This window comes from Oryzias melastigma, linkage group LG3 (genome assembly GCF_002922805.2).
Source record: "Oryzias melastigma strain HK-1 linkage group LG3, ASM292280v2, whole genome shotgun sequence".
NCBI classification, from domain to species: domain Eukaryota; kingdom Metazoa; phylum Chordata; class Actinopteri; order Beloniformes; family Adrianichthyidae; genus Oryzias; species Oryzias melastigma.
Genome location: NC_050514.1, coordinates 10,909,137 through 10,916,318, shown reverse-complemented (window position 1 = coordinate 10,916,318; position 7,182 = coordinate 10,909,137). Strand labels below are relative to the sequence as shown.

The window sequence follows — 7,182 nt, the reverse complement described above, 5'->3', positions numbered from 1 at the left end:
ACTTAAAAAGTCTTCGAAGCAAGGAAAGAGAGAAACTCAGGGTTAACATAATCTGAATTTCTTTGCAATTTGAAAATATTTTTTTGGGCAGTCTCTTTGTAATCTATGATAGTTTTGCTAACATAAAATATAGAATTGTTTTTTTTAGTCTGTTCTACTACTCATGGTTCTATGGTGTAATGGTAAGCACTCTGGACTTTGAATCCAGTGATCTGAGTTCAAATCTCAATAGAACCTATAAGATGTTTGAAGCAAGGAAAGAGGGAAATGCATTTAGAAACTCAGGGTTAACATAATCTGATATCTTTGCAATCTGAAAATATTGGTTTTGGGCAGTTTGTTTGTAACCTATGATAGCTTGTCTAACATAAAATATAGATTTTTTTTTTTATTCTGCTGTTCTACTCATGGTTCTATGGTGTAATGGTTAGCACTCTGGACTCTGAATCCAGTGATCTGAGTTCAAATCTCAGTAGAACCTTGAATTTGGGTCAGGTCATGAAACTTGACAACATACTCTGTATTTCGTGAAATCCACTGAGGTTTTTATGTGAATTTTGCAATATGCAATGTTTTGTTGCTGGATTTATTTATTTATTTATTTTTTTGCAGTTTGGTCAAGTTTTAATTTCCAGCAGAAAGTCATGGTTCTATGGTGTAATGGTTAGCACTCTGGACTTTGAATCCAGTGATCTGAGTTCAAATCTCAGTAGAACCTATACGATCTTTGAAGCAAGGAAAGAGAGAAATGCATTTAGAAACTCAAGGTAAACATAATCTGAATATCTTCGCAATCCAAAAATATTGGTTTTGGGCAGTTTGTTTGTAACCTATGATAGCTTGTCTAACATAAAATATAGAATTTTTTTTTTATTCTGCCCTTCTACTCATGGTTCTATGGTGTAATGGTTAGCACTCTGGACTCTGAATCCAGTGATCTGAGTTCAAATCTCAGTAGAACCTTGAATTTGGGTCAGGTCACGTAACTTGACAAAATACTCTGTAATTAGTGAAATCCACTGAAGTTTTTATGTGAATTTTGCAATATGCAATGTTTTGTTGCTGGATTTATTTATTTATTTATTTTTTTGCAGTTTGGTCAAGTTTTAATTTCCAGCAGAAAGTCATGGTTCTATGGTGTAATGGTTAGCACTCTGGACTTTGAATCCAGTGATCTGAGTTCAAATCTCAGTAGAACCTATACGATCTTTGAAGCAAGGAAAGAGAGAAATGCATTTAGAAACTCAAGGTAAACATAATCTGAATATCTTCGCAATCCAAAAATATTGGTTTTGGGCAGTTTGTTTGTAACCTATGATAGCTTGTCTAACATAAAATATAGAATTTTTTTTTTATTCTGCCCTTCTACTCATGGTTCTATGGTGTAATGGTTAGCACTCTGGACTCTGAATCCAGTGATCTGAGTTCAAATCTCAGTAGAACCTTGAATTTGGGTCAGGTCATGAAACTTGACAACATACTCTGTATTTCGTGAAATCCACTGAAGTTTTTATGTGAATTTGGCAATATGCAATGTTTTGTTGCTGGATTTATTTATTTCTTTTGTTTTTTGCAGTTTGGTCAAGTTTTAATTTCCAGCAGAAAGTCATGGTTCTATGGTGTAATGGTTAGCACTCTGGACTCTGAATCCAGTGATGTGAATTCAAATCTCAGTAGAACCTTGAATTTGGGTCAGGTCACGTAACTTTACAAAATACACCGTATTTAGTGAAATCCACTGAGGTTTTTATGTGAATTTTGCAATATGCAATGTTTTGTTGCTGGATTTATTTATTTATTTATTTATTGCAGTTTGGTCAAGTTTTAATTTCCAGCAGAAAGTCATGGTTCTATGGTGTAATGGTTAGCACTCTGGACTCTAAATCCAGTGATCTGAGTTCAAATCTCAGTAGAACCTTGAATTTGGCTCAGGTCACGTAACTTGACAAAATACTCTGTAATTAGTGAAATCCACTGAGGTTTTTATGTGAATTTTGCAATATGCAATGTTTTGTTTTGCTGGATTTCTTTATCTATTTATTTTTTTGCTTTTTGGTCAAGTTTTAATTTCCAGCAGAAAGTCATGGTTCTATGGTGTAATGGTTAGCACTCTGGACTTTGAATCCAGTGATCTGAGTTCAAATCTCAGTAGAACCTATACGATCTTTGAAGCAAGGAAAGAGAGAAATGCATTTAGAAACTCAAGGTAAACATAATCTGAATATCTTCGCAAACCAAAAATATTGGTTTTGGGCAGTTTGTTTGTTACCTATGATAGCTTGTCTAACATAAAATATAGAATTTTTTTTTATTCTGCCCTTCTACTCATGGTTATATGGTGTAATGGTTAGCACTCTGGACTCTGAATCCAGTGATCTGAGTTCAAATCTCAGTATAACCTTGAATTTGGGTCAGGTCACGTAACTTGACAAAATACTCTGTAATTAGTGAAATCCACTGAAGTTTTTTTGTGAATTTTGCAATATGCAATGTTTTGTTGCTGGATTTAATTATTTGTTTATTTTTTTGCAGTTTGGTCAAGTTTTAATTTCCAGCAGAAAGTCATNGGGTCAGGTCACGTAACTTGACAAAATACTCTGTAATTAGTGAAATTCACTGAAGTTTTTGTGTGAATTTGGCAATATGCAATGTTTTGTTGCTGGATTTATTTATTTATTTTTTTGCAGTTTGGTCAAGTTTTAATTTCCAGCAGAAAGTCATGGTTCTATGGTGTAATGGTTAGCACTCTGGACTTTGAATCCAGTGATCTGAGTTCAAATCTCAATAGAACCTATAAGATCTTTGAAGCAAGGAAAGAGAGAAATGCATTTATAAACTCAGGGTTAACATAATCTGAATATCTTCGCAATCTAAAAATATTGGTTTTGGGCAGTTTGTTTGTAACCTATGATAACTTGTCTAACATAAAATATAGATTTTTTTTTTTAATTCTGCCCTTCTACGCATGGTTCTATGGTGTAATGGTTAGCACTCTGGACTCTGAATCCAATGATCTGAGTTCAAATCTTAGCAGAACCTTGAATTTGGGTCAGGTCATGAAACTTGACAACATACTCTGTATTTCGTGAAATCCACTGAAGTTTTTATGTGAATTTGGCAATATGCAATGTTTTGTTGCTGGATTTATTTATTTATTTATTTTTTTGCAGTTTGGTCAAGTTTTAATTTCCAGCAGAAAGTCATGGTTCTATGGTGTAATGGTTAGCACTCTGGACTCTGAATCCAGTGATCTGAGTTCAAATCTCAGTAGAACCTTGAATTTGGGTCAGGTCATGAAACTTGACAACATACTCTGTATTTCGTGAAATCCACTGAAGTTTTTATGTGAATTTGGCAATATGCAATGTTTTGTTGCTGGATTAATTTATTTCTTTTGTTTTTTGCAGTTTGGTCAAGTTTTAATTTACAGCAGAAAGTCATGGTTCTATGGTGTAATGGTTAGCACTCTGGACTTTGAATCCAGTGATCTGAGTTCAAGTCTCAGTAGAACCTATACGATCTTTGAAGCAAGTAAAGAGAGAAAAGCATTTATAAACTCAGGGTTAACATAATCTGAATATCTTCGCAATCTAAAAATCTTGGTTTGGGCAGTTTTTTTGTAACCTATGATAGCTTGTCTAACATAAAATATAGAATTTTTTTTTATTCTGCCCTTCTACGCATGGTTCTATGGTGTAATGGTTAGCACTCTGGACTCTGAATCCAGTGATCTGAGTTCAAATCTCAGTAGAACCTTGAATTTGGGTTAAGGTCATGAAACTTTACAAAATACTCTGTAATTAGTGAAATCCACTGAGGTTTTCATGTACATTTTACAATATGCAATGTTTTGTTGCTGGATTTATTTATTTATTTATTTTTTTGCAGTTTGGTCAAGTTTTAATTTCCAGCAGAAAGTCATGGTTCTATGGTGTAATGGTTAGCACTCTGGACTTTGAATCCAGTGATCTGAGTTCAAATCTCAGTAGAACCTTGAATTTGGGTCAGGTCATGAAACTTGACAAAATACTCTGTAATTAGTGAAATCCACTGAGGTTTTTATGTGAATTTTACAATATGCAATGTTTTGTTGCTGGATTTATTTATTTATTTATTTTTTGCAGTTTGGTCAAGTTTTAATTTCCGGCAGAAAGTCATGGTTCTATGGTGTAATGGTTAGCACTCTGGACTCTGAATCCAGTGATCTGAGCTCAAATCTCAGTAGAACCTTGAATTTGGGTCAGGTCACGTAACTTGACAAAATACTCTGTAATTAGTGAAATCCACTGAGGTTTTTATGTGAATTTTGCAATATGCAATGTTGTGTTACTGGATTTATTTATTTATTTATTTTTTGCAGTTTGGTCAAGTTTTAATTTCCAGCACAAAGTCATGGTTCTATGGTGTAATGGTTAGCACTCTGGACTTTGAATCCAGTGATTTGAGTTCAAATCTCAGTAGAACCTATATGATCTTTGAAGCAAGGAAAGAGAGAAATGTATTTAGAAACTCAAGGTAAACATAATCTGAATATCTTAGCAATCTAAAAATATTGGTTTTGGGCAGTTTGTTTGTAAGCTATGATAGCTTGTCTAACATAAAATATAGATTTTTTTTTCTTTATTCTGCCCTTCTACGCATGGTTCTATGGTGTAATGGTTAGCACTCTGGACTCTGAATCCAGTGATCTGAGTTCAAATCACAGTAGAACCTATAAGATCTTTGAAGCAAGGAAAGAGAGAAATGCATTTATAAACTCAGGGTTAACATAATCTGAATATCTTCGGAATCCCAAAACATTGGTTTTGGGCAGTTTATTTGTAACCTATAATAGCTTGTCTAACATAAAATATACTCAGGGTTAACATAATCTGAATATCTTCGCAATCTAAAAATGTTGGTTTGGGCAGTTTGTTTGTAACCTATGATAGCTTGTCTAACATAAAATATAGAATTTTTTTTTATTTCTGCTGTTCCGCTCATGGTTCTATGGTGTAATGGTTAGCACTCTGGACTCTGAATCCAGTGATCTGAGTTCAAATCTCAGTAGAACCTTGAATTTGGGTCAGGTCACGTAACTTGACAAAATACTCTGTAATTAGTGAAATCCACTGAAGTTTTTATGTGAATTTTGCAATATGCAATGTTTTGTTGCTGGATTTATTTATTTATTTATTTTTTTGCAGTTTGGTCAAGTTTTAATTTCCAGCAGAAAGTCATGGTTCTATGGTGTAATGGTTAGCACTCTGGACTTTGAATCCAGTGATCTGAGTTCAAATCTCAGTAGAACCTATAAGATCTTTGAAGCAAGGAAAGAGAGAAATGCATTTATAAACTCAGGGTTAACATAATCTGAATATCTTCGCAATCTAAAAATCTTGGTTTGGGCAGTTTGTTTCTAACCTATGATAGCTTGTCTAACATAAAATATAGATTTTTTTTTTTATTCTGCCCCATACGCATGGTTCTATGGTGTAATGGTTAGCACTCTGGACTCTGAATCCAGTGATCTGAGTTCAAATCTCAGTAGAACCTTGAATATGGGTCAGGTCATGAAACTTGACAACATACTCTGTATTTCGTGCAATCCACTGAAGTTTTTATGTGAATTTGGCAATATGCAATGTTTTGTTGCTGGATTTATTTATTTATTTATTTTTTTGCAGTTTGGTCAAGTTTTAATTTCCAGCAGAAAGTCATGGTTCTATGGTGTAATGGTTAGCACTCTGGACTCTGAATCCAGTGATCTGAGTTCAAATCTCAGTAGAACCTTGAATTTGGGTCAGGTCATGAAACTTGACAACATACTCTGTATTTCGTGAAATCCACTGAAGTTTTTATGTGAATTTGGCAATATGCAATGTTTTGTTGCTGGATTTATTTATTTATTTTTTTTTTTGCAGTTTGGTCAAGTTTTAATTTCCAGCAGAAAGTCATGGTTCTATGGTGTAATGGATAGCACTCTGGACTTTGAATCCAGTGATCTGACTTCAAATCTCAGTAGAACCTACACGATCTTTGAAGCAAAGAAACGAGAGAAATGCATTTAGAAACTCAAGGTAAACACAATCTGAATATCTTCGCAATCCAAAAATATTGGTTTTGGGCAGTTTGTTTGTAACCTATGATAGCTTGTCTAACATAAAATATAGATTTTTTTTTTTATTCTGCTGTTCTGCTCATGATTCCATGGTGTAATGGTTAGCACTCTGGACTCTGAATCCAGTGATCTGAGTTCAAATCTCAATAGAACCTTGAATTTGGGTCAGGTCATGTAACTTGACAAAATACTCTGTAATTAGTGAAATCCACTGAAGTTTTTATGTGAATTTTGCAATATGCAATGTTTTGTTGCTGGATTTATTTATTTATTTATTTTTTTGCAGTTTGGTCAAGTTTTAATTTCCAGCAGAAAGTCATGGTTCTATGGTGTAATGGTTAGCACTCTGGACTTTGAATCCAGTGATCTGACATCAAATCTCAGTAGAACCTTGAATTTGGGTCAGGTCACGTAACTTGACAAAATACTCCGTAATTAGTGAAATCCACTGACGTTTTTATGTGAATTTTGCAATATGCAATGTTTTGTTGCTGGATTTATTTATCTATTTATTTTTTTGCTTTTTGGTCAAGTTTTAATTTCCANATTTAGAAACTCAAGGTAAACATAATCTGAATATCTTCGCAATCCCAAAATATTAATTTTGGGCAGTTTGATTGTGACCTATGATAGCTTGTCTAACATAAAATATAGAATTTTTTTTTTTCTGCTGTTCTGCTCATGGTTCTATGGTGTAATGGTTAGCACTCTGGACTCTGAATCCAGTGATCTGAGTTATAATCTCAGTAGAACCTTGAATTTGGGTTAGGTCACGTAACTTGACAACATACTCTGTAATTAGTGAAATCCACTGAGGTTTTTATGTGAATTTTGCAATATGCAATGTTTTGTTGCTGGATTTATTTATTTATTTATTTTTTGCAGTTTGGTCAGGTTTTAATTTCCAGCAGAAAGTCATGGTTCTATGGTGTAATGGTTAGCACTCTGGACTCTGAATCCAGTGATCTGAGTTCAAATTTCAGTAGAACCTATAAGATCTTTGAAGCAAGGAAAGAGAGAAATGCATTTAGAAACGCAGGGTTAACATAATCTGAATATCTTCGCAATCTAAAAATCTTGGT

At 33.7% G+C, this 7,182-nt stretch overlaps 2 long non-coding RNA genes and 9 other non-coding genes across 13 annotated transcripts; 9 read left to right on the top strand and 2 right to left on the bottom strand.

Moving 5' to 3' along the window:
* The first annotated feature begins 165 nt into the window (after positions 1-165).
* On the top strand, positions 166-237 carry trnaq-uug. Its single transcript has one exon. It is a non-coding gene; the product is annotated as a tRNA-Gln (tRNA).
* Positions 238-589: 352 nt separating this feature from the next.
* LOC118600281 lies at positions 590-6,598 on the bottom strand. Of its 3 annotated transcripts, none has more exons than XR_004949906.1 (4): positions 5,291-6,598; positions 3,512-3,992; positions 2,792-3,274; positions 590-1,916 (listed from the first exon to the last, which is right to left on the bottom strand). It is a non-coding gene; the product is annotated as an uncharacterized LOC118600281 (long non-coding RNA). The 3 variants fall into 3 exon arrangements; XR_004949905.1 differs by lacking the exon at positions 5,291-6,598 and adding an exon at positions 4,712-4,778; XR_004949904.1 differs by lacking the exons at positions 3,512-3,992; positions 5,291-6,598 and having other exon boundaries at positions 2,792-3,376.
* On the top strand, positions 647-718 carry trnaq-uug. Its single transcript has one exon. It is a non-coding gene; the product is annotated as a tRNA-Gln (tRNA).
* trnaq-uug lies at positions 1,129-1,200 on the top strand. The gene has a single exon. It is a non-coding gene; the product is annotated as a tRNA-Gln (tRNA).
* LOC118600282 lies at positions 2,035-2,560 on the bottom strand. The gene is made up of 2 exons (XR_004949907.1): positions 2,400-2,560; positions 2,035-2,155 (listed from the first exon to the last, which is right to left on the bottom strand). It is a non-coding gene; the product is annotated as an uncharacterized LOC118600282 (long non-coding RNA).
* trnaq-uug lies at positions 2,086-2,157 on the top strand. Its single transcript has one exon. It is a non-coding gene; the product is annotated as a tRNA-Gln (tRNA).
* On the top strand, positions 2,722-2,793 carry trnaq-uug. Its single transcript has one exon. It is a non-coding gene; the product is annotated as a tRNA-Gln (tRNA).
* trnaq-uug lies at positions 3,442-3,513 on the top strand. Its single transcript has one exon. It is a non-coding gene; the product is annotated as a tRNA-Gln (tRNA).
* Positions 3,923-3,994, top strand: trnaq-uug. The gene has a single exon. It is a non-coding gene; the product is annotated as a tRNA-Gln (tRNA).
* On the top strand, positions 4,395-4,466 carry trnaq-uug. The gene has a single exon. It is a non-coding gene; the product is annotated as a tRNA-Gln (tRNA).
* trnaq-uug lies at positions 5,221-5,292 on the top strand. The gene has a single exon. It is a non-coding gene; the product is annotated as a tRNA-Gln (tRNA).
* Positions 6,599-7,182: the final 584 nt, after the last annotated feature.